The sequence below is a fragment of the Euprymna scolopes genome, chromosome 21 (genome assembly GCF_053919585.1).
Source record: "Euprymna scolopes isolate OS-2025 chromosome 21, ASM5391958v1, whole genome shotgun sequence".
NCBI classification, from domain to species: Eukaryota; Metazoa; Mollusca; class Cephalopoda; order Sepiida; family Sepiolidae; genus Euprymna; species Euprymna scolopes.
In genome coordinates this window covers 111,436,112-111,463,006 of record NC_136502.1, presented here as the reverse complement: position 1 = coordinate 111,463,006, position 26,895 = coordinate 111,436,112, and the positions used below count along the sequence as shown (strand labels likewise).

The 26,895-nt window shown below is 35.0% G+C and overlaps 1 protein-coding gene and 1 pseudogene across 3 annotated transcripts in view; one reads left to right on the top strand and one right to left on the bottom strand.

Annotated features, from left to right (window-relative positions):
- Nucleotides 1-26,895, top strand: part of LOC145242985 (protocadherin beta-16-like) — a 470,505-nt gene that overhangs the window by 9,020 nt on the left and 434,590 nt on the right. The gene's annotated exons all lie outside the window — the stretch shown is intronic.
- On the bottom strand, nt 14,848-14,965 carry LOC145243145 (5S ribosomal RNA; annotated as a pseudogene).

The following is a 26,895-nucleotide window of genomic DNA, read 5'->3' as shown; positions in this document are numbered from 1 at the left end:
TATACAAGCATAGCATGACTACAAATTTCGGAACATGTTTCAGTCGTGGTAATAAACATGATCACATAAGGCGAGTTAATTATATCTACGACTTAACATAGCTACATATTTCGAAACATGTTTATGTTGGTTCAAATAAACTTTTTATTATTATATTATCGACTTCGATTATACAAACACAGTAAATAGTATTCGAACTTTCACTTCGTAAATACAAACATCACCTGGATTACAGTGTGTGTGTGTGTGCGCGTGCGCACACACACACAAAATGAAGCCACATACGATCTAGCACTGCAAATCTTGCACAGACGAAGTATATAATCTCCTTTCAGTATCGATTTACAACAATAAATAATTAAAAGGAGTTTGTATTGTCAACAGTTTACTGCTTCAAGATAAATCTAATCGTCTTCCTATCTCGGAAGTTTGAGCTTTCATTCAAATGCATGGATATGTGAGAGGTAAGAATATAAAGTTGACGATCGGATTTACCGTGAAACTGCAGTAAAACATTAACATAAGTTACTTATAATTTAGTATTTCTAACCTATTCAGCTTATAAAACAAACAAAAATAAAGAAAATAATTAGTGCGTTAAATTTTTTTCTCTCTCCCTCTCTCTCTATATATATACGTGTGTGTGTGTGTGTGTGTGTGTATGTATATGCGTGTGTATCTGTGGATATGTGTATGTTTCTGTACGTGCATTGTCTTTTCTTGTGTATATGTAAGTATGTAAATTGTAGATTAGAAAATTTATTGATAAAAATATTAAATCTGACACAAATTTATTCATACAAATGTATGTATATACACACTTGAATGTGTAAAATATATTGCTGACAAGAATTAGCTTATATACATACATATAACTGCAACAACATGAATATTTTAGAACTTCATAATTCCACAATTTGTTTAAGATATTACTTTATGAATTTATCTGATTGTATGCAAATATATTTCTAAAAAAAAAAAAAAAATACATATTTATATAGTTACAAAACTAAGAATAAATCTCTAGAAAAATGCGTAAATATATATGCACTTATGTGTGTGTATATATATATATATATAATAAATTCCACAGCCAAACAACGCCGCAGCTCACAAGAGCTGTGAGCTGCGGCGTTGTTTGGCTGTAGAATTTATTATACAATCTCTCACATTCTGAAAATCATATATATATATATATATATATATATACCTGTCTATCATCCTTTGAGTAGTGTACTCTGATGGAAGAAATGACTGTTTCCACTTACTCTAAAAAAGAATTGAGTATTTTTGCCGCGATATTTTCTGCCACCCTGTTCACACTGAGTCCAAGTTCACACGCCGCAAAGAGATTTGAAACAACCCACATTTGAAAAAGAGGACTTTCTTCGGAATATGATGGAACGGACAGTCTATCACTGTGTATAAGTTTGACTTTTGCATAAGTGATATAATGATAACAACTAAGACCGGAGTGCTGAATGTTTTGGTTTCGAATCCAGCTGATGACACAGAATTTTTTTCTTTTTACTTTTAAAATCATTATTATATATATATTGGGTACAATATAATAATCAATAGAAATTTGCTTAATAGTTATAAATCCGAAATCTGCATCAATTCACACATCATATTTAAACGTATATTACACCCGCGCAACGCGGGTTGCCTGCTAATATATATATATATATACTTTGAAATCAGTTTTTTCTATGTTGATCCGATTGAGACGAACACACACCCGTTTAAAAAACTAAAAAAATTAAATACACCGGTCTAGTTTGCTAAACGATTGCGAGAATAATAGTATAATATATAATTAATAGAAATATTATATGCATGTATATATTATAATAATTTTAAAATGATTATGTAATGCAAACAATATATACATGCATATATACGAATACCTTATGCATATCTACATATATATATAGTAAGTTAGAAAAATATTTAAAAAAAAAAGGGGGGGAGGGAGATCACAGGCTGTGCGGTAACACATATTTATATGAATAAATTTGTGTTCGCTAGTGTTCTCCTGAACAGGCTTACAGCGCATGCTGAAACCTTGCTACCTGAGGCACAATGTGGATTCCGTGCAAACAGAGACACAGCGGATATGATCTTCTCACTCAAACAGATCCAGGAAAAGTGTGTGGAGCAAAATATGGAGCTGTGCATGATCTTTGTGGATTTTACAAAGGTTTTCGACACGGTGGATCGAAGCACTCTTTGGGAAGTCTTGCTGAAGCTTGGCATTCCTGCACACTTCACCAGCCTTGTCAGAGCCCTTCATTCAGGCATGAAAGCCACGGTTAAGCTGAAGGGCGAGCTCTCCGATCCGTTTGACGTACAGAATGGTGTCAGACAGGGCTGCGTCCTCGCTCTAACCCTCTTCTCACTCTACCTGTCAGTTGTGCTTTGGTATGCTTTTAGAAATTGTGATAAGGGTGTTTTTATACAATCTAAGCCGGGAGCAGACCTTTTCAATGTCAATGCATACAAATCCGCAAATAGAACAACAAAGATACTCGTACGGGAGCTCATGTTTTCTGATGACACCGCATTTGTAGTGCATAGTCACGAGGATGCTCAGGACATAATAACTCGCTTCGCAGGATCAGCCAAGGCCTTCGGATTGAAGATTAACATCAAGAAAACCGGAATGATGTACCAACAAGCCCCTGGATCACCAGCAACAAGCCAACCAATTAAGATTCAAGACCAGAAGTTTTACAATGTCAGCAAATTCAAATACCTAGGGACCACGGTTATGAACAACAACAAAATGGACGAGGAGATTTCTACAAGAATGGCTAACATCTCCATATCCTATGGAAAACTCAAACAGAAGGTCTGGAAAAATAAAGACCTGACTTTCAAAACTAAATGCTTGGTGTACCGCACCATCATCCTCGTCACTCTTATATGGTGCAGAAACTTAGCCAGTGTACAAACTGGTAGCCCGCAAGCTCAACACCTATATGATGAGACACCTCCGGCAGATTTAAATGTCAAGTGGTATGACTTTGTCAGCAACAGGGAGATCCTATCACAAGCCAACCTCCCAAGCATGTATGACCTGCTCATCCAGAAAAACCTGCGATGAGCCGGGCACGTAAAGAGAATGGAGAATTCCCGACTACCAAAACAGATACTGTTTTCACAACTAGAGGATGGGGTACGAGGCATAGGCAGACCTAAGCTCAGGTTTCGTGACACCGTCAAACGAAATCTAAAGGACAGCTTGATCCCTACTGGAAGCTGGCAGACCCTCAGTCGTGACCGTGACAAGTGGAGAATGATGGTTCACAGGAAGTCGTCTTTGGACACGAAGGACAGCACATGATGATGATGATGATGATGATATAAATATATGTATAGCAATTAAGCTACACAGAATATTCCGTGTTTCATTCTCGTGAGAAGTTATAAAAATATGGCAATTAAGCTATACAGAATATTCCGCATTTCATTCTCGTGAGAATTCGTCAAGTTTTTTTTCATTTTTAAGCCCGACGAATTCTCATGCGAGTGAAATGCGGAATATTCTGTGTAGCTTAATTGCCATATAAATTTTTATAACTTACTACCTAGCTTTACCTATGTATTGAGCACTGTTGAAGTAAAAACTGAAAATTTTCATAAAATTATATTTTTGTATATTAATTTACGTGATTAAATAGTCACATATATATATATATGTACATATTCTACAAATAAAACCATTTTAATTATGTACTAGAAGTTTTGCGCGACTTATGTCTCCCTTTATGAAGAGTAAAATTAAGATATATTAAACCTTATGTCTGGAGTCCTTGCTTCAATTTTGAATAACATCCATAGTATGATTTATGATGCTAAAAATGTCTTACATTTAAGAAATTAAAATTCAGAAAATCTTGTTGTTTTTAAAATATTCTAAAGAATCTAAAACTTTGGACATTAATCGATGCCTAATTAAATATTTATATATTCTTAAACGTATATAAAAATACATATATCTTTTTAAGCATATACTCTTTATAATCTCGTATAAATTGTTCCAAAGCTCAATAGATATGTATTTTCACATTCAGAGCATATATGATTTGAGTTTAATTTCAATGACCAAAATAAAGTAAATTATAATCATAATTTTTAAAATTATTTTTCTGCAGTGGCGAATATATATAAAGTACATAGATTTAATAAAATATGTTGAGAAACGCTTTAGCAAGAGTTAAAAACATTTATTTATCAGACAGAAAACACAAATTGAGGTGAAAGTCCTTATATATATATATATATATATATATATATATATATAGCTTCCTTCAGTCTTGACAGACTATGCTTGCAAGCGAAATTTTTATGGCAAGAGTTGCGCAATCTCCAACCACACCTCTCCTGAATCGACATTGTTGAATACCAGTGGCAAGTGGAGGTTCAGGACGACTGGAAACAATGCCGAGATAAGCGGAGAGCACATACAGCGCCTAGAATTCACAAATGGTCATACATCTTGTACTAGCCAGGCTCAACTTGCTTATCTTTGGTGATCTGATGAGAACCGGTGTGTCAATGTGATTATGCAGTATATATACATTACATAGGTGTGTGTGCGCATACATATATATGTGTATGTGTGTGTGTGTGTGTGTGTGCGTGTGCGTGTCTATATATATATATGTGCGCACACACACCTATGTAATGTATGAGCGCATATGAATGAACGTCCCATCTGCGGAACTAAATACGACTAAACTGCTTCCCAACCGACTAAAGCATGGTCATCTTCAAGTCTAATGTAACCAAATACTTGAGGAGCCGTCCTCTTGGATGACCAATTCATTTTAAGTAATCTTATTTTTACTCCTGTTCACACGAAGCAGAACATATTGCCACTTGGACGTAAGGGGCCACTATTTGGGGCCATGTCTACAGAGGACTATGTTAATAGATAAGCGAGATATTGTTCACATTACATTTGAATTTCTGCATCTTAGTACAGTCAGAGAAACGGGGAGGGAATTCCAAAGTCTAACAGTCCGAGGAAATAAACTATTAGAGTAGTAAGCTTTCTAGTATCTCGGGCATCTACAGTGAGGAAGTAGAATTTTGCTGCTGCGTGGGTCTGTCAGGAATATGTACATCCAAGGGATACAAGCATAATGAGTTCATCAGAGCACATTTCATTAAAGTACTTGTAAAATAGGCACAAAGATACACCAGCCCAGATATGGCGGTAATACATTATTCTATTTATTGCATCCGATACTCTGACGATCTCTTTAAGACTTAACCTCGAGCAACCACTAGCCTTGATAAGTGCCGATTCCATTAATAAATAAAAAAAAAACTAAAAGAAAAGAGAAAGCAACATACTATTTGTTTATAGTATTTAAGTTAAATTTAAGTTTTCTCTATCTTTCGTTTATTAAATTGTTAGGTGAAAGTACAGAATAGTTATAAAACATCCTCCCCTCACCATATTAAGAATGGGTTTCTAAATAATAACGTTACTATTTCAGCACGGTACCTTTTCTGCATAAGCTCGAAGAAAAAGTTCTGATTTTTTTTTTTGATGAGGGCTGATTGTTTGTATTACTTGTTTTGATCGGACTATTGTTCTCATCTACAGAGCCAGTAACTTTTCTCCTTTCTTCTCCAAGATGGCAACCAACATGCCTGACGAAGGTCAGAGGTTACACCGATCGAAACATTGCACAAATAACACTCAAGATGAAAGCAATAACCTGATCAAAACAAGTAATATGAAGAAAAAGTTGAACAAGCCAGACTCGATATTTATCGGAATGGTTTCAGTGGCACTCTTGGGATCTTCACAAATATCGTCAAGGGTGTGAGTTCCATAATTAAATCAACGTTTCTATTTGGAACTCATACCCTTGACTTATTCTCGCGTTTCCTACGCACAGTTCCAACATTTCAAAATAGAACCGATGAGATACAACGCGCGGATCTTTACAAACAGACTTTTCTTTCTCCAAATTTACAACATGAAAAGAAAAGAAAAGAAAAAAAAAAGAAAGCAAAACAACATACTGAGGATGGAGTTTGGCTCCAAAACATATTTATGTTATAAATTTCAAACAAGTAAAATATTTGTTTATTTTTATAATATTACGTTGTGATTTGGCTTTCAAGCGGACTTGATGCGTATTTTATTTTATTCCTGAATATATTTGTTTCTCTCAAATATAAACTCAGACTTATCAAAAAACAAATATTATAAAGAATACTTTGAAAAGAAACCGATACTGCTCATCTAAAATGTCACTGGATTTCTTAAAAAAAAAAAAAAAAGAAAAAAAAAATTGCTTATCGATTTAGATAACAGTTTTAAACTTGGAATTTATTTTTATTTTATTTTTTTTTAAACCTTTCTATTTGGAAAATGTCACTGTCCATGAAGATTAGCTTTGACACTAGTTGACAACTAACATGGAATTTAACTTTTTTGTGACCTTTTCAGAGAATAACAATTCAGATATTGGATTTACTCATGGATTTTTTTTTTTTTTAATTTAAATTTTTTTCATCTAAAAAAAAAAAATAAAATAAATATTTATTTATGTCTCCTTGGAACTTTCTTGCGTTAATAAATACTCACAGTTAAGATTTTGAACGTTTGATGGAAAAGGTAACAGACTATATATATATATATATATATATATATATATATATATATTTTCTAGCAGCATTATATTGTCATGCATTTTTTTTATATCTAAGCAAATAATTTCTAATTTTTTAGAATATATGCACGAAAAGAGACGGCGTTGACATAACCGGTCATTTCCGCATGATGAAAAAAAATGTATCGAAATTTTAACATGCTGGGGGAGAGCTGTTTTGCATAAAAATATTTGGATCTTGGAATGTAACTACACTGTTATTCTTATATCTATATATAGAAATGTAATTCTTGGTTCGTTCAAAGTCGATAAAACCATATTTCTACACTACCAATTTATTTGAAATTTTCAGACGATCCATCTTTAAAGTCGAGGGATGTTTCTATGTTATTAAAATAAATTAACTTCGCCAATTATAAAAATATAAAAAAAAAATAAAAATATTTTTCGTAAGCCGATAAGTGCGAACCTGTTTTGTTGATAGAACTGAACTTCCGTTTCAATTCATTTCATACACCACGATTTGACGAATTAGAAGATTTCATTTTCTGTTTACTCGATAAGTAAAAAAAACAAAAACAATTTGTTTATCTTCCAAATTTTTTTTTTTTAATTTTTTCTTTATTATATCAGGCAAAAAAAAAGTTGAGTTTAAGCATAAAAGACGAAGTGTTTTTGTTTTTTTTGTTTTTGTTGTTTCTTTTAAACAGTTGTTTTGATATAAGAAAATATGAACTTTTTTATTATTAAAACTATGAATTGTTAGGTGAAAGTACAGGTCTTTTCGAAGAAAATTTACAGATTCGTAACATGCTCAAATAATATTTGGTACTAATGCAGAGAGTTATCCGCACTATTTTTTTAAATCGTATTTCTAAGTTTAATTAAAGTTTTATATGTTTTTTTTATTCAATTGTAAGGTTAAAGGACAGAATAGGTACAAAACACCCTCCCGTCCTCATGTTAAGAATGGTTTTTTAATAACGTTATTTTTTCAGCACGGATCACTCTCTACATGAATACCAAAATATATGTACACAATGTTTAAATATTATTTCAACAGTGCTCAATACTTTCACCTAACAATTTAATAAAAACATGGTACTTATGGTACCGTGCTAAAATATTTAGAAAGCCATTCTTAACATGGGGAGGGCGTTTTGTAACTATTCTATACTTTCACCTAACAATTTAATAAACAAAAAGATGGTACTTATGCAGAGAAGGTACCGTGCTGAAATAATACCGTTATTATTTAGAAAGCTATTCTTAACATGGGGAAAGAGTTTTGGATCTATTCTATATTTTCACCTAACAACTTAATAAACAAAAATAGATAGTACTTATGCATAGAAAATACCGTGCTGAAATAATGTTATTTGGAAAGACATTCTTAACGTGGGGACGGTATTTTGTAACTATACTGTACTTTCACCTAACAATTTAATAAACAAAACATGGTTCTTATGGATAGAAGCTACCGTGCTGAAATAATGACATCATTTAGAAAGCCATTCTTAACATGGGAAGGGGGATGTTTTGTTACTATTCTGTACTTTCACCTAACAATTTAATAAGCAAAAGTTAAATTTAAGCAGACAAGGAACAGTACTGAAACATTACCATTATTATTTAGAAAACCATTCTTAACATGTGGAAGGAAGATGTTTTCTAACTATTCTGTACTTTCGGTGCTATTGCAGAGAGTGATCCGCACTATTTTTTTTAAATCGTATTTCCAAGTTTAATTAAAGTTTTATGATATGTTTTTTATTCAATTGTATGGTTAAAGTACAGAATAGGTACAAAACACCCTCCCGTCCCCATGTTAAAATTGCTTTTTAAATAATAACATTATTTCAGCACGAATCACTCTCTGCATGAGTACCGATGAATTTTTTTTTTTTTTTTTACCGGAGTTTTTTTTTTTAAGAAAACCTTTAACAAAAATTGAAAGTACACTTTTTTTCTTCCTTTTTTTAAAATTTTTTACAGAAGTTATTTTTATATAAGAAATTATGAATGCTTTATCTTTATTAAAGAAATTGGGTACTCATGCACTTATTGATCCGTGCTCAAATAATAACATTATTTAAAAAACCATTCTTAACATGGGGTTGTACTTATTCTGTACTTTAACCTTACAATTGAATAAAAAAAAACGGTAAATTTTTAGATTAGGTCCACCTCCACAACTTTCTTTTAAATGACGACTTTTACAAGTTTTCGACTATGCTGAATACGGAAATCACATTGAAATTTTGCAGAAATAAGTAGTTATCGAGAGATAAAAAGTTGTATAATGTATTTTAATCTCTGGCGATCATCTTTTTTACGCGCCTGCATGCAAGTCATAAACAAATCTACGCGCATAACAAAGATGGCCGCCAAAGAAGACAATGCATAAAACAACTATTTATATCTCGATAACTACTTAGTTCTGACAAAATTTCAATGCGATTTCTGTATTCAGCATAAAAGAAAATTGTGGAGTTGCACCTAATCTTAAAAAATACCAAAAAAAAACCGTAAAACTTTAATTAAACTTTGGAAATACGATTTAAAAAATAGCGCGGATCAGTAAGTGCATTAGCACCAAAAATTGTTAGGTGAAATACAGAAAAGTTTCTACCAAGAAAACCGTTATTTTTTCAGCCATTCTTACCAAGGGGAGGGGATGGTGTTTTGTCACTATTCTGTGCTTTCAACTAACAATTTATTAAAAAAAACAAAAACAAAAGGTAAATTTTCACATTAGGTCCATCTCCACAATTTTTAACATGGGTAAGTTGGGGGTGTTTATTCCAAAAGCCGTTTTTAACATGGGGAGAATGGTGGTATTTATTCCAAAAGTTGTTTTTAACAGACGAAAGACAGGTAAAAGGTTAAAACACGTTAGCATGGGTGTTGTTTATTCCGAAAGCCGTTCTTAATATGAGGAGGTTGGGCGTGTTTATTCATGGCCGTCAATGAATTATAGTGCATAGTACAGGTCTTTATATCTCAAAAACTACTTGCCTCTGCAAATTTTAAATGAGATGTTCTTATTCAGCATAGTCGAAAATTGTGGAGGTGGAACAAATGTAAAAAAAAAATACCCCCCTAAAAAAGATATCGTGAAATTTAAATTTAAGCGCGGCACCAAAAATAAAATTAGACAGAAAAATACCCCCTTGTCGTTTGTACTTGCACAAAGACTTGAAAAAGTTGTCAACAAAAACAAATATATAACAAGTAAATATTTTCAAAGTCAAGATAAGTTACTTTTCTATTTAATTGGATAATTTTTAGTCTTTTTATTGGGTTTGTAAAGTTGTCAAAAAATAAATGTATAACAAATATTATCAAAGGCAAGATATGTTACTTTATTACAAAAATGGATAATTTTTTAGTTTTTTTTTTTAATGTAAAATGTATATTTGGCTCGAAAAACAGCATTTACAGCTATATTTGAAAATTACAAATAGCAGCAGACTGTTAAACATGCTAAATTTGGGAAAATGAGTTAAAACTAAAAAACTATACAAAATACTGTTAAAAACCACCGAATACATGTTTGCCTATGTCACGATAACATATATTGAGTGAGTTCCTGACAGTATTTTGTATAGTTTTAGTTTTAACTCATTTTCCCAAACTTACCGTGTTCAACACAGTCTGCCGCCATTTGTATTTTTCAAATATACCAATAAACACTACATGTTTTCGAACCGATTAAACATTTTACACTAAATAAAAACACTAAAATCTTATCCAGTTAGGTAGAAAAGTAACTTTATCTTGCCTTTGATAACATTTGTTATATTTATTTTTCGACGACTTTTTCGTTCTGTGTTTAGTTATACAAACCCGTTTTATTTATTGTAACGTTTAGTCGGCTCGAAAAACAGTGTTTATTAGTGTATTTGAAAAATAAAAATGGTGGCAGACACTGTCAATGTTTGGGAAAATGATATAAACTGAAAAACTATACAAAATACTGTCAGAAACCCACCGAATATGTCAGCCTGTGTCACGATAACATAATCAGTACGTGTCTGACACTGTTTTGTATAGTTTTTTAGTTTTTAACTGATTTTCCCAAACTTAATGTATTCAACAGAGTCCGCGACCATTTGTCTTTTTCAAATGCATCGATAAACAGAGTTTTTCGAGCCGATTAAACATTTTACATTAAATAAAACCACTAACAAATTATCCAGTTAGGTAGAAACGTAATTTACCTTACCTTTGCTTTCACAACTTTTTCGAATCTGTATAGTAACCCCCCCTCCAACCCCCACCCCAATATTAATTAAAAACTCGCATTTTTTAATACAATAAAAAAAAAATATAGCGTTTCAACGTTTTAGCAACATTCGGCTTAATCCACTGAATGTTGGTCGAGCCCAAGCCATGATTGACGGAAACTTCCGAGAATTCGGATCCAATTCTGCAAGAGTACCATTTTTTTTTTTCATTTTCGCTTTTTTTTTTTTTTTTTTTTTTTTTTTTTTTTTTGGAGTGGATTGCTGTACTAAGAATATAAAAAACATGCATTTTCTCTTTTTATTAGAATTTTCCATTGCACCAAATTGAGCCACAGCAACGTGTGGCAGGGTACAGCTAGTGTATGCATGTGTGTGTGTGTGTGTGTGTGTGTGTATATATATATATACACACACACACACACACACACACACACAGGGCGAAGCGATAAAAGTGTCACCCTAAAGAAAAGAACACTACAGCCTTATTTTAAAACTTATTGAAAAAAAATCAATTCAAGTAACTTATTTAATATAGTCGCCTTTAGCCTCAATTACCGCCTTGATACACATCTGAAACTGGGAACATGCCTTTTGCACAAGTGCTGGCAGGAACTTGGCGAACATTTAGCGGATGAAGGCGATCAGGCTGGCTTTGGTGTTGTAGGAGGTCATGTTGGTGATGTTCTTGACATATGATCAAACAAAGTAGTCCAGCGGTTTTAGGTCGGGGGAGGAGGGGACTGGTGAGAGAAGAGTGCAAAATCATAACATTCCTTCTGAAGCCAAGTCTTGATCTCTTTGGACTTGTGGGTCAGCACACAGTCCTGCAGCCACACCCAGGGCCTGTAAGCAACCATCTAAGCGCACCAGTGGATCACCACACTTTTCAGCACATCATGGTACACTTTGGTGTTGACTTTCAAGCCGACTTTGAAGATGCAAGGTGGCATGATATGGCCCTCACTTGAAACCACACCAAAGACAATAACCGTAGCTGGAAACTTCGTTTTCATCACTTTGGGCATGTCCTTAATCCAGCGATGCATTTTGAGAGTGCTGGCAATGGTCCTGTTGTCATAACTTGGATCGGTAGAGAACATGAGTTGTACAGTGGTGCATCTCCGATCTCGCTCGTTGAACATTGTGCCACTTTCAGAGATGATAGAAGGCTCTCATCGCTTCTGGGATTTGTATACAACTGGTGTAACTAGTAGATGGTCTACAACAAAAATAGAAAACGGTTTTGATCAAATGGAAATGGAATCATGTCGTCTTTTCTAGGGCGACAATTTTATCATTCCACCCTGTATATAAATATAAGGGGTTACGCTTCTTACCATGGGGGTCTCGATTTCGAATCACTGATGAGTCGTAAACGACAAAACACATGTCAGTGGATAATTATATTTTAAAAATAATATATATACTGCTCCCCATTTGAGGGGTACCAAAATTGTTTAAAGGGAAAATTATTCCCAACTTGCATTTAAGTAAAAATGCACTTTTGTATACATAATTGAATTCATTCAAAAAGTATCAAAAAAACAAAGACAAATAATATATATTAGTGTTTGGACGATTTATCAGAATCGGAAAAAAAATGTGCCTATTTTCGGATACCAAGACGATTCTTTTGTCATTTTTTTTTATTTGATTAAAGCAAAATGTTTCATTGCTAGTAATAATGATCTCTACAATTATATAAATACAACTTTGTGTGTGTGAGAGTTCGTTCCTTATAGACTCCAAAACGGCTGAACAGATTTTGTTTAAAATTTACCAAACTTTAGCGTACAAGTCTGGGAGTGATCTTAGTTAAGTTTTGTCTCTGAATACCCTCGATAATTAGGATAATCTAAACCGTTATTTTCATTTATCATCGGTAAAGCCATTTTTCTCATGTCGTCGCTTAGAAACAATGATAGAACAACAGGCCGTGAAAATTCTACTGTGGGTAAGTTGATAGCGTGTTTTGTTTTTTGCCTGATGCGGTCTGTAGGTTCAAACTCCGCATATAAATTTCTTTATTTTTTTTTCATTAAGAATTTTATAAAACTTGTAAATTTAGGGGGTTTGCTTTTTTTCTTTTTGCATGACATGGCCTGTGGGTTAAAACCCCGCACGTAAATTTCTTAATGTTTTTTTTTTTTTTTTGTTAACTGGAAAGAAGTTTATATAAAATAATTTTATAAAAGAAACAGTTGGTTTTCTAGAGTGCAATGTAGAATAACATATATTTTGGACTAAGTTACTGCATGGAGGCATGTGAAGCTTCCTCTCGGGCGATTTCACGGATTTCAATGACAATAAAAATATAGGAGTGTGAAATATTCGTTGATCAGCATTCAATCCCAGATAACGTCGGGTCTCCCTACTAGTAAAATAATAAATGTTTGTTGATTTTAAAATACCAGTAAAACTAAAATCGACAGATCATTTCCCACAAGAGTGTTTTTACGGTAATTAGGTAAAATCTAACAACTCTATAGTGAAATATTTAGAGATTTATAAAGAATTGGAATTGGAAATGGTAGCGGAAAAATATTGGAATCTTCTCATCACTAGTGCATATATATATTTATATGTACGGAATCCACTCTTTAATTAACAGATTCTACGCGTAAAGGTGGGTAATATGAAATATATTTTATATAATTCATATTTCCATCTGTTTTGAGTCATGATCCGTCTTCAACTACATCCAAACTACTCCAACTTATCAAGTTGATAACTGTTGACAGTCACCTAAATCACTACCGTCCTAAAGGGTCCAAATCATTACTATCTTAAAACGTGAGAGACAAGATAACGTTCGCGGTCACGTGAGAGACAGGATAACATTTGAGGTCTTGTGCATGACGTCACGGCTGTGTCAATGAGGAAATAAATGTTGTTGCTACAAAGAACAAGTGAGTTTGAGTTATTTCCTATTCTTCATCTTCACCTCTAATGTGACTAAAACTGGAAACAACGCATATTTGGCAGACAACGTTACAGTAAAACCCCTTGCCAATCCTCAGCTTCATAAATTCATTATCAATCTTAAAATACTCGCAAACCAAATCTAAATATATCTCAGGTCCATTGTTCTTGTTACTCTGACAAACAAGTTTCTTTTGTCTACCTTACTGTCTATTGTCTAGTGATAAATCCTATTTGCTGCTTCCTTTGTTACCTGCTAAATCTTTTTTTCAATTAGATTGTTGGATGGTTGCTTTTGTTTTACGGCATATCAGCCCTTTTTAGGTAATTTAATGCCGAATCCAGTGATTTTGAAGAGTTTTTAAGAGAATATTTTTCAAGTCAGTTTCTATTTAACCCATAGTTGGGACCCTAACAGGTACTACCATTCTTGATCAGAGTGGACCTGGGAGCAATGGCAATTAAAGGGTGGCTCCATACTCCCCAAAGCCCGCAAGCTAGGACCTCACCATTGGATATAGTTTAAGGTCATATCCAGGACCACAATTAGATTGTTAGGTGAAAGTACAAAACAGACCCCCTCCCCATGTTAAAAATGGCTTTATTTAACATTATTATTTCAGCATGTTAGAATAAGTGCATAAGTACCCATTTTTTTCTCCAAAATTACTGAAAAAGGTTGATATGACGTAAAAAACAAAACAAGCAAACCAAACTTCATTAATAAATATTTGAAGATATAAAGAACTTGGAAACATGAAAACTTTTTTCCAAATTTACTGGATTCGGTATTAAACCCCCCCCCCCAAAAAAAGGGTTGATATGCTGTAAACCAAAACAACCTACTATTAGCGTGTGTCGTAATTCGATGCCTCCATTTAGTCTCAAGAGACAATGAACACCACTGCGCGTGTAATTGTGAAGCAAGAGTTGTACAATCTCCAACCACATCTCACCTGAATCGCTACTGATTGGGTCCAGTGGCAAGGAGAGGCCCAAATCTGACTGGAAACAATGCCGAGATAAGCAGAGAGCACATACAGCACCTGATATTCTCAAATGGTCACCCTTTTTAGTACTGACCAGGTTCAACGTTGCTTAACTTCGGTGATCTGACAGGAACCGGTGTTTTAATGTAATTATGCCGGATGTTAATCATATGCAATCTAATTAATGTAATCCGCTTTGCAATTAGGTAACCAACTTAAATCCAATTAGAAACGAAAATACTTAAATGATGCACTTCTCGCTACGCGGCATATGTGGTAGTAGTAGTAGTAGCAGCAGCAGTATTAGTCATATTAAAATAACAGTTTAATTTTCGTGAGCAGTTATTGGATCTGTCAGACTGAGTTTAGCCAGCAATTTAGTAATCATATTCATCGTTAAAATCTGTGCGTGTCTGAAGAAGCAATTTCTCACTGTAGCACGAAACGGACAATTCGAGGCGGTTGAAAGTGCAGCCCAAAGGTTATAACCAGGGTCGTGGAATCGATAGCTCCTATGCCCCACTCCATGAAATGTGTTTTTTTTTTCTTTGTCCTCTCCCTTTCCCCCACTATGAAATCTAAAAAGGCTCAATCAATCAAATATTGTGGATAAAAGACTTTACGAGGGAGTCACCACTTATTAAGGCCTGAAGGCCACTCGAGGATAAGAGGTCATGAGTGTAAGGTTGTCCGTGAGACAACAGCCCAGTGATGAATAGTGGGGAGTGGAATTTGATTATTTACAGGAGGCGGCTCAACAAGAGCATGTTCATATTGGACTTGAATATAACCTGTTGTAGTTAGCTGGGAAGCTGGTTCGTGGTACAGAGTTCCACAGGGAGACAGTTCTAGGAAAGAAACTTTATTCATGGAATTTGCATTTAGATACAGATAGAGAGTGGAGGGAATTGTTAGTAGTTGTAGTTAGACATATAGTTGCTGCGAAAGTCTTGTGGAGGAGAAGGACCATAGATGGAAGCTCAGCCGAGCACTTGCCATGAAAATAACGATAGAAATAGACTCGCAACATCTCTTCTGCAAGAAAGAGGTTGCAGAGAGGGGGGGGGGAGGACATCATCTGCTAGGTTTCCAAACCGGTTTTGAACCCTGTCAAGGCAGAAAACTATGTCCACACACTAAAAGAATTTGGGATCTCTCAGAACACCTTAGTTCTTCATGATTTTGAATCTTTGAATTCAGACATGTTCGTTTCTTCACAGACGGTCAAAAATTATGTGGACTAATTGAGATTTTATTTACTATGCTATCTTGAGAGTATGGACCTGTAACCTTAGATTTCTGCAGTTATTAGATTTTCATTTACTTTTGCCTCTTCACCACGACAATGCACCTGCTCATTATACTGTAAGTATCTGGTTGTTATGAACTAAAAAAAAACAAAAACAAAAAAAAAAAACATCACTCTACTGAAACAACCTCCCCCATTCAGCTGGTCTTGCTTCATGTGACTTTCTTTTCACTCAACTGAAGGAGATCATCACCTAAATATTAGACTGGGCTATATTCAGAAGAGTTGGAGAAAAATATATAGGTTATTTAAGTATAAAAGTTTGATTTTTATAAATAAACGCTTATTGGGATATTAATATCAGCTGAGCTGATTGATATTTAACCTTGTGTGCAGGATAATCAAGTCAGCTAACTATAACAGAGTGCAGATGCGCGTACGCAAATGCTTATGAAATGCGAAATGACCTCACTCTAAGGAAAAATATTATAAAATGGAGAGAGAACATGTGAGAGAGAACGATCACATTAGAGATATAGAAGACGTCTGAGAGCATGTTTGAGGATCACGTTAGAGACGTGAGTGATGTCATAGCCATAATGAGAAGTCACGTGTGGCGGGAGAATGAGGAAATAAATGTTATGAAAAAAAAAAAAAAAAAAAAAAAAGGTGTCAAGTTATTTTTTGTCTTAGTCTTCTTTGCGACATAGACGGCATACAACGTGTGGGTCCCGTGTGTAAACGTGTACAACGTCACATAACATCTCTATTTCTACTATTATGTAAAAGTCACTTGTATGCATGTGTGTGTATGTGTGTGTGTATGTGCATGTGTGTATGTGCATGTGTGTATGTGTATGTGTGTGTGTGTGTATGTGTGTGTGCATGTGTGTGTGTGTGTGCATGTGTGCGTGTGTGTGCGTGTGTGTGCATGTGTGTGTGTGCATGTGTATGTGTGTGCATGTGTATGTGTGTATGCGTGTGTGTGTGTATGCGTGTGTGTGTGTGTATGTATGTTTGTGTGTAAGGGAGTCTCTTTCTTGTAAGTTTTGAAACGGCCGAACCTATCTTTTGCAAATTTCATACAAAGTAATTTATATTTCTGGCAGTGTTCTTAGATATGTTTTGTACAGAAATTCATCCGATAAGAATCGAAAATAGAAAAAAACCCGATCTTAAAAATAGTCTTTCTTCTCTTATAGATAAAAAAGAATTTTCACAGAATATTTTATGTTAAACCGTTGTACCCTTGGCCGGTGTAACGTAAAATATTCTCCTATAAAAATCCTTTTTCATCTATAAGATCATCAAGCCCAAATATCAGCTGACGTGATATTGTAAACAAACACAGAATTTGATAAACGACATTATCTATACTCCTATAATTTTTTTTTTTTGTGTGTGTGTGTATTGATATTCATGTTAAAAATCTTTCTATTTATTTAAAAAGAAAATACAACTTTGTTATATACGGATCAATGAATTGCATTCACTAGCAAAACATCTAGCTAATTTGCATATTCTTTTAACCATTCATTTTAATTAATTCCCTGTTAGTTTTTTTTCGGTTTTTTTATGGAATAATAATCTTTAGTAAACTATTGCGTGTAATTATATTCATGAAGATATTTTACATAATTTATACTTGCATAATATTTGCATAAAAAGCTTATAGTAAACACAAACCTTTTTCTATATATATTTATGTATGCGTATATATATATTTGTTTAAAAAATTCTGCCTACCAAACTCCTCCTAGAGTTTTTGGTTTACAGGCATAAAACCTCATATATAAGGTATTTGGATCCATGTGAAACTTTATATTTGGGTTTTAGCCCGAGAAAATCGGTACAAAAGTGTGAAAATTAAAAAAAAAAAAAAAATGAAGTTCGAACGCCGGCATTACGAACGTGCATGCGTAACGTAGTAGCTATTAGTTCAGGTTTTAATTTTTAGCTTTGCAAACATGTGTTCATAGCTTAGTCATTAACGACAGAGGAAAAAATAAATCGTAGCCTAAAAGTTCTGGTTTCGATTCTCGGTGGTGGCGCACGAGTTTTTTTTTTTGTTTTTTTTTTTTATAAATCATTACTATATATTGGGTTCAATATAATATATGAAATTTGCGCTAATCAAAATATCACATTTAAGCATACTTTAGAACCGGGCAATGCCGGCGCCCTGATAGTCTTTTTTTTTTTTTTTTTTTTTTTGCAAATTAGTCCACTGGGCAAATTATTCCTTGTAATCTTCTCTTCTCTATATAAATAAAATGAACTCATTTTTTCCCGTCTGATTTTGACATTGATAGGATTAAAAATCCAGATATTTCATGCAAATATAATATGCACAGACGGCAGAACAATATCTGAGGTGTGTTATAGGCTTATTATTTCTCAAATTCCTCGATAATCTTAGATTTCTATACTTTTTCTGCTGAGAAGTCACGGCCAAAATCGGTTAAGATCAATGGAAGTGGTAAAATATTTTCTCTCTAATAAATTCCTCCTCCCTCTGCCACCGCTTAACACCGTTTGGGGATCGTTCACAAGGAACAGTTGAGAAGAGAACACGGGTTTGGCTTCGTAGTTCTTTCATGTGAAGTTATTTAAAATCACTAAACTAAGCTGCAGTGCTCTGTGGCGTAGTGGTTAGCGTGCTGGACAATTCACATTATATTTTCACGTTCGCGCCGACCTACCGTAGTCGTTTTTTTTTTTGTTTTTTTTCCTAAACAACTGGAATGGACTTTTCTTGGTGGCCGAACTGTTAACGTTGCAGATGTTTTTTTTTGTTTTTTTTCACACTTTATTTTCCTACTTTTACTCATGACTCCGGGTTAGATCCTTCCTACTTACCTACCATAACATTTTTTAAAACTCCCCGCCCCCCGTCTCGGAAACAAACACTCGGGCAACGCCGGGTACTCCCGCTAGTATATAATAATCAATAGAGGATTGATTCTATAATACATACGAAATCTGCATAAATTAAAATATTATTAAGTGTATTGTACGATCGGGCAACGCCGAATGGCCAGCTTGTCCGCAGATATATGCGACTCGTTTATATTTTTAGCTCAAGTCTCAGAGCTTCTAAAATTATCTGTTCAGTAAACGTTTTTTTTTTTTTTTTTAAATTTCCCAGTTTTTTATTTAACATGTGGACTTACCAAGATATGTTCTTAGAATCTGATTGATTTAATTTTTACTTTGAAATTCTCATTTCTGCGAAATTGATTTGAATTCAGTCAATTTTGATTGGATGAGACGAGTTGGGAGAAACCTTAACATTTTTCTTTCTGGTTTTGACACGTTCTTGAACGAAACAAAGTAAAAAAATAAAAATAATTATAAAAAGCCAGTATTCTCAGTTACCTTAACACGGACATTTTACGCAGTTAACAGCAGCCCATGATTGCGTACCAAGCAGACGAACCAGCACTACCTACTTCTGAATGCTAGGATAATTTCCCCAATGCTCTGGAGGCCTTCTTGGTTTCGTTTATTGATACCTAACTTAGTACGTTCCTACTTTTTGGTTAATTGTGTCGCACTTTCAGAAACTTGACCTTTTTATTCTTATACTCATCATTCGCTATTTATTAAGGCAAAAAGCAGTTCGAGAGTAAAGGTTTGTGAGATCTTCAATTGGATAAGACAGTACTAAGAAAGGATTGAAGACTTATTAATTCACAGGAGAACATGACATATTTGTTGACATTGAACTTGAAAACAACCCTGCTGTAGTCTGTAGGAAGACATTCCCATGGTAACGTGTTCCACAGATGGAAATTCCTTAGAAAGAGTTTCTCATTAATTCTTACTCAGATATCAAAAGTTACTTGCCCTTTTTAGGTAACCTATACCGTAAACGATTTTTTCCTTCACAGGGGTTCTATTTAGTAGTGCTGGGACGATTAATCAGAGTCGTATTTGGAACTTTTGAGGGTATTAGAATTGATATTGGAAAAATTTGTGCCTATTTTCCGATGCCAAAAACGATTCCTTTAATTATCGTTTTTTTTTTTTTTTTTGGATTTTGTTTAAAACAAAACCTTCCACTGCTGGTATTAATAAAATAAGACTTATTGATTAACAAGGCTAAAATATATAACAAGCGTGTTTGAGAAAATATATGTGCATGTAACGAGTTTTTACGATAATTGGGAAAAATAAATTTATAGCAACATATTCAGAGATGTATAAACAATCGGAATCGGTAATTATATTGGAATCAGAAATTTAGTTTGGAATTAGTAATTGTATCGGAAAGTTAATTCGGAATTGGTAACTGTATCGGAATCGGGAAAAATATTGGAATCGTTTCATCAGTTCTATTTAGGTTAAATTTTAATCGAAGGGTGAATCAAAAACACTAAAATATTTTTTTTCTTCAAAACTTGAAAGATCAAATCATTTCAAAGAACAGATCTAAACTGCCTATCAATCTTTTTACCTTTTGAAAATGCTGTCTCAACTTAAAATAAATGCTAAATATGGGGGACGTTCCAAGAAGTAATGCCTCCTATTTTTTTTATTCCCTCTGTATAGATCAAAGGGATCACGAATAGCATTGTTATGATGACTGAACTTATGCATTCATGACTGCAAAGTTTCATCTCTGTTGCAGACATTGATGGTGTGACAAAGAAAGCAACACCAGTCATGGACGTGCATCAGAAGCAGAGATGCGTCATTGAATTACTTCATGTACAAAAAACCTAAACTGACCAACATTTACCAGCACCTGTTGAACGTTTACAAAGCTGATCCCATTGATCTCAACACCGTTAGGAGACGGGTTCGTTGATTTCAGATTAGTGATAGCAATGGGAGTTACAGATCACGCTGCAGAATTTTACGACTGAAGCATCAAAAGAGGCATGGCAAAAGTGAATTAAGAATGGTGGTGACTATGTAGAAAAATAAATTCTGGAGCAAAAAGGTGGCTAATTATAATGATACCACTCCCGTTTTCGTAGCTCTGCAATGTTTTGGTCTTCTAGTTAAAAAAAATAGGTACTCTTGCATAATTTGACCCGAATTCTCGTGAATTTCCGTCGAGCATGGATCGGACAAGACCGGCAATCATCGGTGTCGCTAACTCGACTTTTTATTTCATTTATTTTAATTTTTTTTTTTTTCTGTTATGTTTTTAATAATTTTTAAGGTGATATTACGGGGTCGGGAGTGACTTTTTATTATCTGATGAGTTACTTATTTATTATTTATTATTATTATTATTATTATTTTTAATTGAATTTTTGGGAGTTTGATTAGCCAAAGAAAAAGAACAATCTAAATGGAAGCAGACGACATTCGAATTGGAAGAAAGCGACTAAACCAACAAGATCAAAGTGTAGTATCTGTTCTTCAGATGCTGCACTTCAGTTTCCGGTTCTGTCAGTGGAGGAAAATCCTTCACGATTGAGACAATTTTTATTTTTGTTCCTTTTCTCCACATTAAAAAACGACCCTGATGTCTAACTGTCCCGTGGGGAGGCATTGTAAATAGGAACAACAAAAAAAAAAAAAAAAAAAAAAGAAAAGAAAAGAAAAACTGACAATTATATATTCTCAAAACTCGCCAAACAGAAAAATGACAGGCAAGAAAATAAATTTATACATGTTAGAAAAAGAAATGAAAACATCGATGCAGACAATCTCATATTGTCAGGAGAAATTGCTGTCCCCCAAAAATGAGGTGTATTTATTACACAAATTTTTACTTAAAAAAAAGATCGTGTGTAAAGGATAGTTTCTCCTGGAGATGTACAAATGGACAGTGCCATCAAAAAAACTTGACTGAAGTCTTGAAAAAAAAAAAAAAAAAAAAAAAAAAAAATACGGTTACAAAAAGAAAAAAAAAACAAAAAACTTGTACTTATTTTTCAAGTAGTTTTTGTTGTTGTTGTTATTTTTTATTATTTCCATTTGTATTTTTTCCGTTTTTTTTTTGTTTTTTTTCATTAGTCTGCGTCTGTTACTACGCTGCTCGGTTGATACTGATAATTGCCGATCTCCCCCAATCCATGCTTGACGGGAATTCACGAGAATTCGGGTCAAATTATGCAAGAGTACCAAAAAATAGGAGGCCAATGACCCTTTATCTGAAAGTACATCTTTTAAACGCCTCGGAAACAGGAGTTGGAAAAATTACATTGAGAACATTGCCAGGACCGCTGAGAAAATGTAGGTTCTCTCTACCGTGCTAGAAATCTACTTACGCCCGAAAGTATCCTGTACCTCTATAAGGCCATCATTCGCCCATGTATGGAGTATTGTTGTCATATTTGGACTGGTGCATCTGCCACTAGTCTATCGCTCCTAGACAAGGTTCAAAAGTGAGTCGCCAATCTGATAGGTCCTGAACTGTCAGCTAAGCTTCAGCCACTGTCCTATCGACGAAATGTAGCATCCCTCTGCCTGTTCTACAAATACTTTAACAGTGAATGCTCTGAAGAACTACAAGCACTTGTAACTCCATCGACGTAAATACCCGACAAACAGCTAAATTCCACCTCTTCACAGTAGAGATCCCTAGATGTAAGAGAACCTTCTACTCTAGTAGTTTTTCCCCAGAACTGCTAGACTTTGGAATTCCCTTCCAGGTCCCTGCTTCTCAAACTGTACTGACATGCAGAAGTTCAAATGTAACATGAACCGACATTTTGCTGCCCAACTCCCTACATAGTACCCCTGTAGCTTATGTTCCTGATAGTAGCCCCCTACATCAAAGTGGCAATGTGCCTTGTTTGGAGTAAAAAAAAAAAAAAAAAAATTATAGTATACTTCTCTTGTGACCTCTTGGCCTTACTGGGTCCCAAGAAATCAATTCATCTAGTCTCCGTTTTTTTTTTATTTATTTATTTATTTTTTTTTTACTCACGTTCACCCCTGACAAGGCATATCACCACTTAGAGGTACGGGGCTACTATTTGGGAACATGTCTAGGAAAGATTAACAAAATGTCTTCCATTACATTTAAACTTCTGCATATTAGTACAGTCAGGGAAGCATGTATCAGGAAGGGAATTCCAAAGTCTAGCGATTCGAGGGAAGAAACAGTAGAAAGCTTTCTAGCATTTAGAGACCTCAACATTGAAGGGGTGAGATTTTGTTGCTGAGCAGGTTTATTGGTGATATGTACATCGAGGGGGCACAAGTGTAACAAGTTCAGTTGTAAAACAGGCACAGATGCAACATTGCAGCGATGGGACAGGGGTTGGAGCTTAGTTGACAAAGTGGGACGTATTAGATTGAAAACTCTTTTTTGGACCCTATCCAATAGGGAGAGACTAGTGGTAGATGCACCAGCCTTGATATGGCAGCAATACTCCATGCAAGAGTGAATGGTGGCATTGTAGAGGTACAGGATACTCTTAAGTGTGAATAGATTTCTAGCTTGATAGAGGGAAACCACCTTCTTGGGAATGTCCTCAATGTATTTTCTCCTGCTCATATTGCCTGTGAATGTTAAGCTGAAGAGTTTGAAGGAAGAATTCTCAGGTAGGGAGTCATTTGTCATGGGCATTGGTGGTTGGAGAGACATCTTGTAATTGTTAAAGGAGAGCAACTTAGTCTTACTAGCTTTAAATGTAACCATCCATTTACAGAGTATGGCACAATCACGTTAACACACTGGTTGTCGCCAGATCACCGAAGTTAAGCAACGTTGAGCCTGGCCAGTACCAGATGGATGACCATTTGGGAAGGCTAGGCACTGTATGTACTTTCTGGGAAGGTTAGGCATGGGGCTAGCATCCTCACCCCGTAAAAAAATAACTCGGTCGCTACAAAAGCATCTACAAAGTTGTAGATGTACTACGCCCCTTAGGGGTTCAAGGCTATGGATGGGATGGATCCATTTGCAGCCCCATTCCACTATGGTCTGGAGGTAATTTTCTAACGATTCTGATATTGTCTTAGATTTATACATCCGTTCTTCCCTCGTAAAATCATGTAAAATCAGCATCATTTGGCAAAGGTGCACAATTCATCATAAAAGCCAGTGTAGGTTAACCATACTGAGGAGATCTTATTTGGGCCACAAATACGATGTTATTTTGAGGGAAAAATATCCTCATACCAGGTTGTCCTGACGAACTCATGTACAGAGAAACCGTACACACTAGAGGACAATATCTAGTAGGTATTCAAGTTCTCTCCAACCGGTTATGCATATGTATCTTCAATGGAAAATGTAATCAGTTTTGGCACTTACGAGAGGCGTGCAATAAGTAATGCCCCTGACCCACTTCCCATTGGAGTAGAGCAACGAAACTTAGCACAGTTATTAGTCTTTCTCTACATAGGAACCACCCAGAGTTATGCATTTTTCCCATCGTTTGATGCAGCTCTGGAGACCGTTTTCGTAGCACACTCCAGGTTGGTCCTCCAACCACGACGTGACTTCAGAAATCAAGGCTGCATCATCTGGGAAACGCTTTCCTTTCAAAAACAACTTCATGGCTGGTTAGAGGTGAAAGTCGGAGGGTGCAAGATCAAGAGAGTATGGAGGATGGGGGAGGATTTCATAACCACACGCCCGTGTTTCTGATTTAGTGACATGCGAGTTGTGGACGGGAGCGTTGTCCTGCAGGAGGAGGGTATCTTTTCTGATCTTGCCCCGCCTCTTGATTTTGACAGCTTCCCTGAATTTCCTCAAAAGTGAAGCATAATAGGCTCCTGTAATTGTGGTACTCTTCTCCAGGAAATCTGTCATCACTACTCCGTCCTGGTCCCAGAAGACTGAGCATGACCTTGCCAGCAGAGGGCTGCACCCTTGCCTTCTTTGGAGGTGGTGAGTCTAAGTGCTTCCACTGCATTGACTGGGCTTTGGTGTTTGGAGCATAGTGATGGACCCAGGTTTCATCCTGTGAAATCAGTCCTTTGAAAAACTTTGACTCATCTTCTTGGCACATCTCCAAATTCATCCTCGAGCACTCGACGCGTTCTCGCTTCTGGAATGGTGTGAGCAACCTGGGAATCCACCTGGCAGATACCTTATGCATATGCAAATGGTCATGAATGATAGTTTCCACAGACCCTGTACTAATCTTGACATCTTGGGCTATTTGGCGAATAGTAATGTACCAATCTTCCAAATGGCAGCCTCAACTTGATGGACAGATGCCTCATCAATGGCAGAAGGAGGGCGACCAGGTCTGGGAGCTGTTTCCACAGACTTCCGGCCATGTTTGAATTCATGATGCCAGCGTTTTACAAGGTCATATGATAGGGCATTATCGCCATAAGTTTCTTTCATTTCATCAAAAGTCTCCTGTGGTGTGCGTCCTTTCAAATAAAATTTAAAAAAAAAAAAAAAAAGAAAAAAAAACGGATCACTGCTCGACATTCAACAGGCTCCATTTCACACCTGACTCGGTTCAAACACCTGTAAAACAGAAACCACAATGAGTTCAGAGCTGTAATTTACCACATAAACCGTAGAGATATAAATCATTGCACATGCAAGATTTCAGCTAGATCAGACAACTGGAAGTGGGCCAGGCGCATTACTTATTGCCCGTCCCTCGTAATTTACATTCTAATCAGCCTCCCCACCCCCTAAAATCAATGAAAATTATTAGTTTTCAATTCTGCCAAATTTCAGTTTTGAGGAATGTTTTTGGAAAGTCATAGATCGATGGCTGATACGAGATGTAACCACAGAATTAACTTGAGAAGAAATCAATAAAAATTAACATCAAATCGAAATAAATTTCACAAATTTTGATAAGCTGAAAATAAGATGAGACTGAGTAGGGAGGAAATGCTGCAACTAATAAGTGATCATTTTAGTGTCAATCAATTCAATAAGTTCAAACTAAACATTTCTATAGTAGTTTAATAAACGTTAATTACCATTTATATTTGTGTATAAGTCAAATTTCTGGGAAGCGATTTTACAGTTAGTTTTGGGTGGTCGACTTCTAAGTAACGTTGGGTTTGTATTACTGTACACAGATTCGAAAAAGTTGTCAAAAAACAAATATATAACAAATAAATGTTATCAAAGGCAAGATAAGTTACTTTTCTACCAAACTGGATATATTTTTCGTGTTTTTATTCAATGTAACATGTTTATTCAGCTCGAAAAACATACAGTGTTTATCGATGTATTGGAAAATTCAAGATAGCGCCTCACTCCCTCTTTAACACGGTAAGTTTGGGAAAAGGTGTTATAAATAAAAAACTAGACAAAATACTATTAAAAAAACACCGAATATATGTCAACCTATGTCACGATAACATATATTGAGCGAGTTTTTAACAGTATTTTATCCAGCTTTTTATTTATAACACCTTTTCCCAAACTTACCGTGTTAAAGAGGGAGTGAGGCGCCATCTTGAATTTTCCAATACATCGTTAAACACTTTATCGTTTTTGAGCTGAACAAACATGTTACATTGAATAAAAACACGAAAAATATATCCAGTTTGGTAGAAAAGTAATTTATCTTGCCTTTGATAACATTTATTTGTTATATATTTGTCTTTTGACAACTTTTTCGAATCTATGTGTACAGTAATACAAACCCGTAATGTTTTTGGAAATGTTAAAGCGCTTGATCATAACATAGAACACGCCATTTTGCTTGTGGATTCTGTAAATACTGGTAATCCTAATTAATCTCACGCCTTCCGAACCATACTGCATTATGTTTGCTAGTATGTAAGCACATGCGGTTTTTCAGCGGAAGGCTTGATAATTGGAATAGCTCTCACAATGTTCACTCTCTAGACGTGACTATAGGCCTAAGTTCGATATGATGTAGTGATATGACGTTCCTTTTTTTAATTGGTTAGGAAATGTAGTGCTTACGATATGTCATTAA